We start from the raw sequence: 11,349 nt of genomic DNA, 5'->3' as shown, positions 1-11,349 counted from the left end.
AGTCTTCATGATAAGGCTCTGTCAAACATATGTGATGATGACAAAACTGCACATTTCAGTTTTACCCACACTTCCTGGTCACATGCAGTAAATTTTATTGTCCCTGTGCAAAATTTCCTAGTTCTTGGAAAGACAACAGCATTATTTGTAAAATAAGGTGGAAAAAGCCAGCTTGGGAACCAACTCTGGTTGATCACAGAGAGCTCCCTTGCTGTCAGGCTTCTCTGACCACACCACATGCGGTTGTTCATGCCCATCAATCCTGCATTTCAGAGCTGGGCAGAGGGGATGTGGCTGGTGGAATTCAGTGCCCACGATTTCTGATTTACAGCCATGAGGAACTGGATACACCTCCTCATTGCCCCTGTGATATCTCATTAACAGACATAGACCAGGAAGTTTCCAGGGTGGTGTGAAGCCAGCTGTGCCCCAGCAGAGCACAGCCCCTGGCTCAGGGAAACCAATCCCTCTTCCTCATGCTGGTGATGCTGTGATCTCCAGAAACTGTACAGAACTGCAGTGCCTGTAGTTAGTGCTGAAACATTAGGTGGATGCATCTGTTTTAAAGGAAGAGTCTAATTTTAAGCCTTTAAATTAATGGTCAAATTCTCTGTTGTGGTTTGGCAGGCAGGGGAGAGGAACAGGGCTGTCCCTTCCTCCATGTGGAATTGTATCTCCAGGAAAAGGGCCACGTGCTGAGCTGCTGGGATGCACGGTGCTCATCCTGGGGAAGGGCTGTGTCCCCCTCACTGCCTGCACTGCACACGTGGCCACGGCACAGCCTGTCCTCCCTGGGCTCCTGCTCCACACATCCCACAGCACATGTGCCACAGCTGGGGTGGGAGGCAGTGCTCAGCAGCCAAAATGACATCCAGAGGGAAATTCCAGCAGGCACTCACTGGGCTGATGCTTCTTCAGCTGCTGTGGATTGGTGTTGATGCCTTGTGAAGGCTGACCTAGAGCAGAGACTAGATGGAGCTAAAGAATAAAGTAGGGATTTATTAGGAGGCCACAATAGATCCACCTTGGGCAGCACAAGAGCCCAGCCAGGGCTACACCCAAGATGAACCCAAATGGTCACAAAATGCATGATTGGTTACAGGGTCTCTCACTTTTATAAGTTTTGGTCCATTTGCATATTGGAGTTAATTGTCCAATTCCAGCTTTAGCCCATGCAGCCCCATTCTTGTTGTTTTTCTCTCTTCAGTCCATGTTGTTTGTGCTCTTGGGCCTGAGATGTGGATCATTTGTCCTTGGTCCCCAGCTAGAGAAGGAATTATTTTGTCTCCCTGCTCTGTGCAGAGAGCTCACCATCCCCTCATATGAAGCCCAGACCCACACACTAAAGCAGCACAGAATCTGAAAAATAGAAAAGCGAAAACCTGAGGCATCAGTGTCATCCCACTGCTTATGCCAGGGTGATGCCACCCTGCACCAGGTGAGGCAATGGCCTCATGGTCTGACTTGCAGCTCTGCATTGACCCACAGCCTGACAGAATGGGTTGGGAGGGACCTCACTGATCATCTCATTCCAACCACCCTGACATAGGCAGGGACACTTTCCACCCGACCAGGTTACTCCACACCCCATCCAACCTGGCTTTGAACACTTCCAAGGATGGGGCATCCACATCTTCTCTGGACAATCTGTGCCAGGGCCTCACCACCCTCACAGGGAAGAATTTCTTCCTAATATCTAATCAAAACTGTCCTCAGCTTAAGCCACTCTCCCTTGTCCTATCACTCTGTGTCCTTTCAAAACGTCCCTCTCCAGCTCTCCTGCAGACCCTGCAGGTACTGGAAGCTGCTGTAAGCACTGCCCAGGACAGACAATATGTTATTGTGGCTCCCTGGCCATGGACCATGTTAGAATCCCCGAGTCACCTTGATTTCCATCAAGCAGTGTATTCAGAGCGGGAAGCTCTGAGTTTTATCTTCTGTGTCACAGTGACATTTCAGCTTCAGGCTGGTGTAGGGTGAGGCAATGAGGAGGTCCCCAGTTACTTGCAGAGTAGTTACCTTTTAATGGAAACATATTGCACCTCCCAGTGAGGTGGGATTCAAGGGACTCAATCCCCTTATCCACATGGAAGCAAAAATGACCATATAGAAAGGTAAAAATAAGGGCAAGCATGCCAATTCCATGTCCTCAAGATGTTTAAGAGCTTTGGGTTGGTACCCCTACATAAAAATGGATTATAATATCATGCAATCAATAAAAAAAAAGAAAGAAAAAACTATTAGAGGAAACAAAAACAATTCAGAAGCTCTACATGGTGGTTTGTAATGGATCTGACAATCTAGTGGCTACTTCAGTAGCATAAACACATTCCAGGATGCATTATGCTTTATATTGTATGTGTTAAAATATTTAGTAACTACATTGCAATAAACATTGTTTTGATCTCAAAGTGCACCATATTTTAAAGTCTGTTGTACTCCAGGAAGAATTATATTCTCCAGCCTCCTTTATAAAAGCCACAATCTATGATGTTCTTGATGTGCACGGACTACACAGTATGATGACATTCTTCAAGAGGCCTTTAATGAATTAATGCCTCTCCAAATGGTTTTAAGCTTACAAAAGAAGATGTGTGCATGGTCCTAAACCATTTGGAGCCATTTTATTCAGTGCCTATTGATTTTAGTGCCAGTAAACCTCCCTGCTGCCTGCCTCTGATGAGTATTAGATTATATCCTCTGTAGCACACAATGGGATTTAGCGGCGCCAAAAATGTAATTTCAGCACAAAATACAGAAGTCATTATAACATCAACTCTCTTTTTTCTTCCAAATTTCAGGTACTGAAGATCTAACTTCTGAAGAAACTGGTGTTATTTCTCTGAAGTGATTTCAGAGAACTTACTCCTCCATCTTTAAACTTATCAGTGGGGCTGAAATGGGCTTAAAAGTAAGGAATGAAAAGTAGGTGGGTTTTTTTCCCCTTCAAACAGCCTTTATATGGAGCCATCACTCTAATATTGGTAATGGCACACAAGGATGTTTGTCTCTGTGCTTATTATATGTTTTTAGTAAGAAATTCTCTCTCTTCCCCCCTCAAGGCAAGCCAGTCAAGGTGCTCTGGTCAGCAGAGCCAGAAATGCCATGCCATGCCCAACACACACAGATATTTATGCTATTCTAGAACCTCCCCAGTGCCTGCCAGCAGAAGCCTTTTCCCTTCCCTTTAGTTGCTGCTAAAAGTGAAGATGCACCTCATTTCCTCAATTAGTGCTGCATCTTCTTCAGCTGTGGCTGAGCAGAGGGAGGACACAGCCAGCATCCAACCTCCCAAAAAGTGCTGCTGTGGGGCTGGGGTGTCCCCAGCTCTGAAATTACATGGTTTTCCCACTGTGTCAGCCCTCATGGAAACAACTTTGATCGTTTCCAGCAGTAAGAAGAGATAAAAAGAGGGATCTCAGAAACAGAAGCCACAGGCAAAGTAGTTCTGTGCCATGGGAACAGACATGGATACAAGACCCATGGAGATAAGGGGTCTGTGGGAAATGGAAATATCATCCCTTTGATCTGCTCTCCTGATGGAGTACCTGACCAGGAAGGAAAGCTGGTGTGAATTCACCAGCCAAAGAGCCTCCCCAGTGACAGACTGATCCCTGTGGATGAGTTTCATCCCCACTCAGCATCCCAGGATGGAGGTGAGGAGGGGGTTTGCGCACCACCTGCCTGCCTGGGCTCCTGCCTTGCAGTGATGCAAAGCTGAGAGAGGCGGGTGTAAGAGCCTTTCAGCAGGCAATTAAAGCAGAATGTTTTCTGTAATATATAAACAAGCCCATTAAGCCTGACTTTAATGGGGCTGAGATTCTATGATAAATAATTGAAAAGAAAGCTTGAAGTGAATTTCAAAGATCTTTCCCCCCCCTTAAAATGTATTTACAATGCTACAGTGCTTTATATAGCTTGAATGTTTAATCAATTGTCATTTATAGAGAATTCAGTTCCTGGGGTTTTTTGATATATATGTGCTAAACAAACCACTTGAATGTCAAAGCCATGGAGCAGCAGCCTTGGGTTGAGACAGATTTGACACAGCTTGTCGAGGGCTGTGCAGGGGAAAAGCTTGTTCTCATCTCTGCTGCTCTCTGTAGTTTAAAAGGTTCTTGAACCAGCTCGAATTCCTCCTGCTGTAGCACATGGAGGATGACTGGAGAGGGACCTACTGATTGCTCACCTGGTCCCCAGGTCCAGCCAGGAGCTGGCAAGAGCTCTGGTTTCTTTATCAGCACCGAGGCAAAACCCCAGCCCTGCTTCAACAAGACCAGAGGAACAGGGAGGCAGAACAAATGGATGTAAGAAAGGAGCAGCTGATGTTTATTGTGCACTAAAGGTACTTGTCAGGTGCCTCGTTGCGGGTATTTTTCCAGGGCTGGTGGTGATTAAGGATGTCAGGGATGATATGCTATTCCCTTCTCAGCCAGCGAGCATTTATCCGGCTTCCACTAACACAGGGCCTGACAAGATGGGAATGTCCCTCAGTGCCTTTCAACACACACGTTTAAAATGTCTTGCAAATTAGACTCTGGACTAATCCCATCCACTGTGCAGCTGCCCTCACTGAGGCTGAACTGGCACTGCCTCAGGGACATCACTGGAGTCTCACTGCAGCCCCCACCACGCTGTTCAAACCCCCCAACCCCTCTTCTTGGTGCTTATTAATCTTTCCTGACCTGTAGTCAGATCAAAAAGACACAGATCTTAATTTTGCAAAGAAAAAGCTGTCTCTCTCTAAACCCCAGAAGTCAAGAGCACCTTTAAGCCCTAGAAATTCTTTTAATAGGAGATGTTTTGTGGAAGCTTTCACACACGTTTTAAGGCGCTGTCAAAGTGCTTTGGGACTTCAGGCATTCAGAAGCTTGTTGATGTCCTTCCCCCAGGCTTCACCTCCCACTGAAACAGGACTCAGTGGAGAGCTTTCACAGCTTTTTTAACATCACATGTCCTTTAAATTATTCTGTTTCTGTCCTGCAGTGTTTTTGCTGACTGGGAGAATGCTTATTCCTTGCCTTTACTGGGCTGTAAGCATCAGTGGTCTCTCCATGACATATTGGGAATTGAATTGGCACTAGAAGAGTTAATCAGGAAGAGAGGCTCTCTGAGATGTGACCAGACTGGCACAGAATTCTCCCTGCTCAGAAACGCAGCAATAAAAACCCATATGGCTTTTAAAATAATATACACAGATATTGAAAATTATAAAAACAAGCAAAGTAGGATTCAAATAACTACATACTCATGGCAAAAGGGATTAAATCCTGCTCTGAGCAGCTGTGCTGGAAATGGTGCAGCGTAGGCCCAGCTTTGCATCAGTGTGCATGAAATCACAGCTCGTTCCCACAGAATCCCCTAATCATCCTTCCATTAACTCATATAACTGTGTGGGACTAGAGCAGATTTCTCAATAAAAATGATGGATAAGTAAATTGGGAGAAGCACTCTATCACTTAGCAGGTGTGAGAAGATTGACAGTCCCAGCACTGCTGAGGGAGGATTGTGTGCGCTGACTCAAGGGTGTCGCTGTGTGGAAACGCTTGTGTGTGGCTGGGGAAAAGCTGCCATAGTTCTTTCATGAATGAGAAATGCTGGTGCTGCAAGAGGTGATGCTGCAACAGGATGCAGGAGAGCTGCAAACACCCCGTGAGCAAACTGTGCAGAACAACAAAGGCAGCAGGTGTGCAAGGAGGGACCAGGAGCCTCCAGATGCTGAGAGGAGAGAAGTTGCTGGAACAGGTTTCACAGAAAAGCTGTGGATGCCCCATCCCTGGCAATGTTCAAGGCCAGGCTGGATGGGGCTTTGAGCAACCTGGTCTGGTGGAAAGTGTCCCTGACCATGGCAGGGGGTTGTGGTGAGATAATCTATAAGGTGCCTTCCAGCCCAAACCATCCTGTGATTCTCTGTGTCCCAGAGGATGAGTGGGAACGCTGGGGTGCAGGCAGTGTGGGAAATGGCATTGGGGAGGGTACTCTTGTCTGTGGCTGTGAGATACACTGGCCCTTGGAGAACTTGCAGGAATTCTGCAGCAGCAGGCTCAATTGAATGGATAACGTAGTAAATTAATGGGAGAAACCCAAAAGCCTGCTCCTCTCTCCTGGTTAAAACCCAGCCTGAGCTCCTGCCTTCTCCTCAGAGTGGGAACTGGGGAGAAGGCACAGCTTCTCTGCTTCCCCCGAGCACTGGCAATAGGAATTGGAGGAGATTCCCAAGGTCCCTGGGTTTGGCTCTGCTCACACTGGCTCCTGCTAAAAGCGTGGTTTGAAAGACAGGTCCCTCTGGCTCTCAGGATCCCCCTGCACTGGTACTGCAACCTGCAGCTCCTCTTCATGCAGCACTTTTCGGAGAGCCACCAAATCCTCCTCGCACTGAAATCCCCACCATGGCTCTCCCATCCAGCATTTCTGAGCATTCATAACGTGCTCAGCAGCGAACTAACAAACGTCAGTGACATCACTCAGAGATGAAATAGCCTTGCCATCTTCTTGATGAGTCCAGAGAGGCAGAGATGACAAGCCCTGTGTCTCTGGAGGGGCACTGTCGCTGTCCCCTGGCTGGCTGGAATGCCCTTCCCTGTCACTGCAGCCTGGGGCAGGGGGGGTGGTGGCGGGGAAATACCCCTGCTGATGAGAAAAAAGGAGCGGGGGACCGGGATTAATTTTCATCCACGGTGCCTGGAGAATGAAGCGCTTGTTGGAAAGGTTTATTGAGTGAGAAACAATGCTGTGCCTAATCCCCTGGCAGGGGGAGCCGCTCCGGCTAAGGACTGCTCCGTAATTAGCGCTGGGAAATTCCCCGCTCTGCTCTGCTCTGCCTCCGAGCTGGCTCGGGAGCTACCAAACCTCACAGCAAACCCCACCCCAGCCGTCCTGCTAGCCTGTCAGGGCACGCTGCCAGCTCCAGAAATAGGGATTTGGGGCAGGGAGTTGGCTACTGTCTGTCTGTCCCCCAGGGCACCCTTCACTGCACGGTCCGAGGAGTGCTGACAGCCCCAGGACACACGGACAGGCTTTCTGGGGTGCCACGGACTTCCCTGAGCCTCTCTTCCCGGGCTTTTGCTGGGTTTTGATGCCTGGAATGCCTGTTATCTTGTTATAAACACAATATGGGGTTGTTCACTGGCACCCCATTGATGGGGGTACCTCCACCTGGGCAGGGTAGAAAAAGGGAAAAGTATTTCCCAAGTCCAAACACTGAAACAAAAAAAGGACAAACTGCCTGTTAGATGGCTCTGCTCTCATCCTGTGAGTGATAAAGTTGTGAAACAGGGAATGTCTCCCTCTTTGATGGCCAGGGCATTGCTGGAGCCACATCTGCTGGGAGGGAGGTGACACTCCTGTCACCAGCCAGCACCAAGTGCCACGATATGCAGGGAAAGGCAGTGGTCACACCGAAAACAGACAGGTGGGAGGACTGTGAGTGTCAGGCAGTGCAGGCAGCTGGAATCCACTGTGATCACACCGTATCATCTGCTGGGTTTCCGTGAGCGTCACTCATCTGCTGCAGTGAGCAGTTCCCTTACAGATCCCGAGGCAAGAGGCAGCAGAGAAACCCGAGATGTGCTCTGGGGTTGCACAAGAATCAGGCAGAGTCCTGCTGGAAAACGCCCCGAGGCTGGGCTCCGTGTCAGTGTCACGGCTGATGTGCAGCAGCGATGGCCATATGGTGTGTCAGCACCACACACTTCCCTCTGCAGGTGTCCAGGAACGGGCAGCCAGGAAGGTATTAGAGGAAAACGACATTTCCAGAGTCATTCTCCAGTGTTGGTCCTGAGTGAAAAGCACTAATCGCTTGGAGAAGCGAAGGTTGCACCTGACTCTGGGAATTTGTCCTCCCCCTTTTGCTTTTGGAGCCTCAGCAGTTCTTACCACAGAGCAGCACAGATTATCCCAGAAATGCATCACCTCATCAGTCTTACTTAAGACTAAGGTGGGTGTCTATAAGCTATTCCCAAAATACATTTTTACAGATTTTTTCCTTCTCTGTTCTTTTAAATGGCAATGCTCTGACAAAACCATCCCCACGAGCCAAGATTTTCTGAAGTGGTTTGGATGGCACTGGTTGAGTATTTGTGAGAGTGGGCTGTTGAGGGTGTTACTGTTCAGATCTGGTGAGACGCCTCACACTTGGGAGAGGCCTTGGCCATAACCTCAGTATTCTGTTGGTTTAAAGGTCACAGAGCCAGGCCAAGCACAAGAGACTGCCCTCCCAGATAAAGAATGAGCCTGGGGAAGGATTCAAGAGAGGAGCTGCGTCTTGGGGCAAGCTTCATAAGCACCTAGACATGAATCCTACCATCTGACCCTCATTTTCTTCTGACATAAAAACGTCCCTATGCTTTTCAAACGAGGGAAAGCAGCTCCCCTGGACCACTTTTTTCACACTTGAACTGTGCAGCTGACCAGATGCATGACAGGGATTTATCAGATGGACACTTACCACACAGTTTTTCAGTCAGACTGCCTGCTTAGAACATTTTCCATGCACTTCCTAGTATTTTTGGCAAGCTTTTCAGCTCACTTGATATATTATTAAGAGTAGCTATGAAACTAATTAACTGAGGAGAATGCTATTTAACTGTCAATAAACCTTTGGATCTCTGCCCTCTTTCCTCCAAATTTAGACATTAATTCTGCAAAGCCTTCTCTGTTCCCTACCCCACAGCTTCTCTCCCTTCCCTTTTCACAGCTCCTGGTGGCACCTTTTTGCTTCATCTGGCCCAAGCTGTTTGTCCTTTGCAGTGCTCCAAAGCCTGGTGGCTGCCTGCTCTCCATCACAGCGTGTCAGGATATGATGTCTCACTGCTGCTGTGCCTCCTCCAGCCTCCCATCACCAAAATCCTCCGTGGGGCTTTCTCCCAGGCTGGAGTCTGTCCCTGATGCATCCTCAGGCTTGTTCCTAACAGGGTTCTGCTGGGAATTGCAGTGGTGGCACAATGTGAAGGTTGATAGATGCAAATGGAAAGAGTAGAGGGGTGAATTTACCATCCAAGCATCAGTGAGCTCCCTACAGCTGCTCTTGCTGGACTGTGTAAGTTTAAGCCCCTTGAAAATACAGTTGTCTTGAATCTCCTGACTTAGAGGGCAACAGTTCTCATTCCTCCTTAGAACTTGTTTTCCAGCAAAGCTCATCACTGCTGATGCTTATTCCCCCTCCCCCTGGAAAAGCACCTCCTGGACCCACTGCTGTGGTGGTGCCACAGCTGAAGGAGCCCCAAGGACTCTGTGGTTCCCTGGAATTGTGCAGAAATTGCTCCTGACACACAAATAATGCCCCATTTCTCTGCACAATGGCCCCATGCATGCAGTGGCCTCACAGAGAACAACAGATGACTGTAGCTTCAGAGCAGATGTGCATGTTGTCCATGTCAGGGGTTTTGCAATGGAGATCTGGAAAGGGAGGGGGAAAGGCAGAGCTTTTGTGAGAAAGTACAAGAAGCCTGGTTAAAAAAAACCAACTACACAATGTAGAGAAAAAAATAGCTCTGGTATCTTCATGTGGCAGGCTTTGAGAACGTTGCTGATTCAGGGCTGTCTGAAATCTGTCAGAAAATAACCCTTTCTGTATTTGAAAGGCAGAGCAGAGCCTGACTTTTAAGGTACAAAATTGCTCCTGGATTTGCAAAGAAGACAGTAAGGAACAATTTCTATTGCCTCTGGGAGAAAGTATCAAGGGCTTTTCTCCCTTTGCACAGCTCCTCAAAGCCTGGAAAATGAAAGATAGCGACCTGAACTTTCTTGGTTTAGTTCTGCATGAACTATATTAAGTCATGGCACTGTGGATATGGACTGTCCTGAATGACAGCAACCAAAGTAGGCACCTGGGAATAGACTTTTTTCACACTTAAACCCTGTGCTGGTGTTTCTCTGTTGGGTCTTGAGGCTGGTACATCTGAGTTTGGGATCAATAGCCTGGCTTTCTTGGACACACTGCAAGAGACAGTATGGAAGAAGCAGCAGCCAAAATAGCAACAACAGAAGTTGCAGCAGGCAGATTAGTGGCTGCAGCAGGCTCTGATCAAGCTGTTCTCCTTCTGTCAGCATTTTGAGTGTTTATTGTTCAACACTCCAAAGTGCTGCTGGTTGCAGTGAGAAGGGATAAAGGACAGCACAAAGCCCCTGTAGGAATGCACGAGCCCTCCCGGCTGCCCCGTGCCAGAGCTGGATGCCTCCCCTCCCCTTCATTCACAGCCCACCTGACTCCTGTGCAAGTCACACATCCTGAGGAAACAGCTGATTTTTCTCTCCAATAACTTGGTTATAAGCCCGAGGCCTGGAGACAAGAAAGGTTCTGCCACTGAAGCACCCTTCTGCCCCTGCCCCCTGCCTTTCTCAATCTGTTGGCCAATGTCAACAAACTTTGACAGGGTCTTGTTTAGGCTGAGACCCCTTGTGCGAGGACACGAGGCTCGACTCCATTTTCATCAGAAGGCTGATTTATTATGTTATATATTATATTAAAATACTACATTACAACTATACTAAAAGAACAGAGAGAAGAAGATCAGAAGGCTACCAAGACAAGAATAGAATAGGAATGAATAACAAAAATCCTGTGACTGCTCACAGCCTTGGCACGGGTGGCTGTGAGTGGTCACCAATTGAAAACAATCCACAAGGACCAATGGAAGATGCACCTGTGGCATTCCACAGCAGCAGATAGTTATCGTTTACATTTCTTTCCTGAGGCCCTCAGCTCCTCAGGACAGGAAAAATCCTAGCAGAGGATTTTTCACTAAAATATCATGGCTACAGTCAGGGAGCTATGAAATTCCTGCAAGTTTCATGAAAGCAGGAGACTGCATTGAGGGTGGTGGGCTGAGTCAATGCCCACACAAATGTATGCCCCCACAAAGCTCCTGGCTGCTGTGTGTCCTGAGCTTTGTCCAAAAGGCAGAGCACATGATCAGAGCATCACCACGGAATGCTGAGGGGGGAAAAGTACAGAGGACATGAAGGTGATCAGGAGACACCCCAGGGAAGGAGGTTCTGTGTAGAAGGTGCTGTAGGAGGAGATCTGATGTCTTTCTGTGGGAGGCTCCAGAGGCAAATCTGTAGGAATCCAGGTTTAATTGTTTTTGCTGCTGACAGAACAACTTAATTATACACCGAGGGTCTCATTTGGTTTTGGCCTCCCTGTGCAAGTCCAGATAAGGAGGAGCACAGCTGAATGCCCTTTAGCTCCCCGGTTATCTTCAGACAGATTTCACTCTGATGTGCTGATATAGGATTTGGGGGAGGAGCTGCAATTCCTGCTCGGGGATGATCCTAACCCAGAGCAGCCTTAAGCAAGCCAGAGATGCAGAGTCCCAGGATGCCTGGCTGTGCTGGAGTGCTGAGAGC

At 48.1% G+C, this 11,349-nt stretch overlaps 1 long non-coding RNA gene across 1 annotated transcript; it reads left to right on the top strand.

The window, feature by feature from the left end:
- The first annotated feature begins 2,186 nt into the window (after nt 1–2,186).
- Nucleotides 2,187–11,040, top strand: LOC135302442 (uncharacterized). The gene is made up of 3 exons (XR_010364051.1): nt 2,187–3,656; nt 7,704–7,936; nt 8,696–11,040. It is a non-coding gene; the product is annotated as an uncharacterized LOC135302442 (long non-coding RNA).
- Nucleotides 11,041–11,349: the final 309 nt, after the last annotated feature.

Source organism: Passer domesticus, chromosome 6 (genome assembly GCF_036417665.1).
Source record: "Passer domesticus isolate bPasDom1 chromosome 6, bPasDom1.hap1, whole genome shotgun sequence".
Taxonomy (NCBI): Eukaryota; Metazoa; Chordata; class Aves; order Passeriformes; family Passeridae; genus Passer; species Passer domesticus.
Note: the sequence above shows the minus strand (reverse complement) of the source record. Positions and strands in the feature narration are given on the sequence as shown.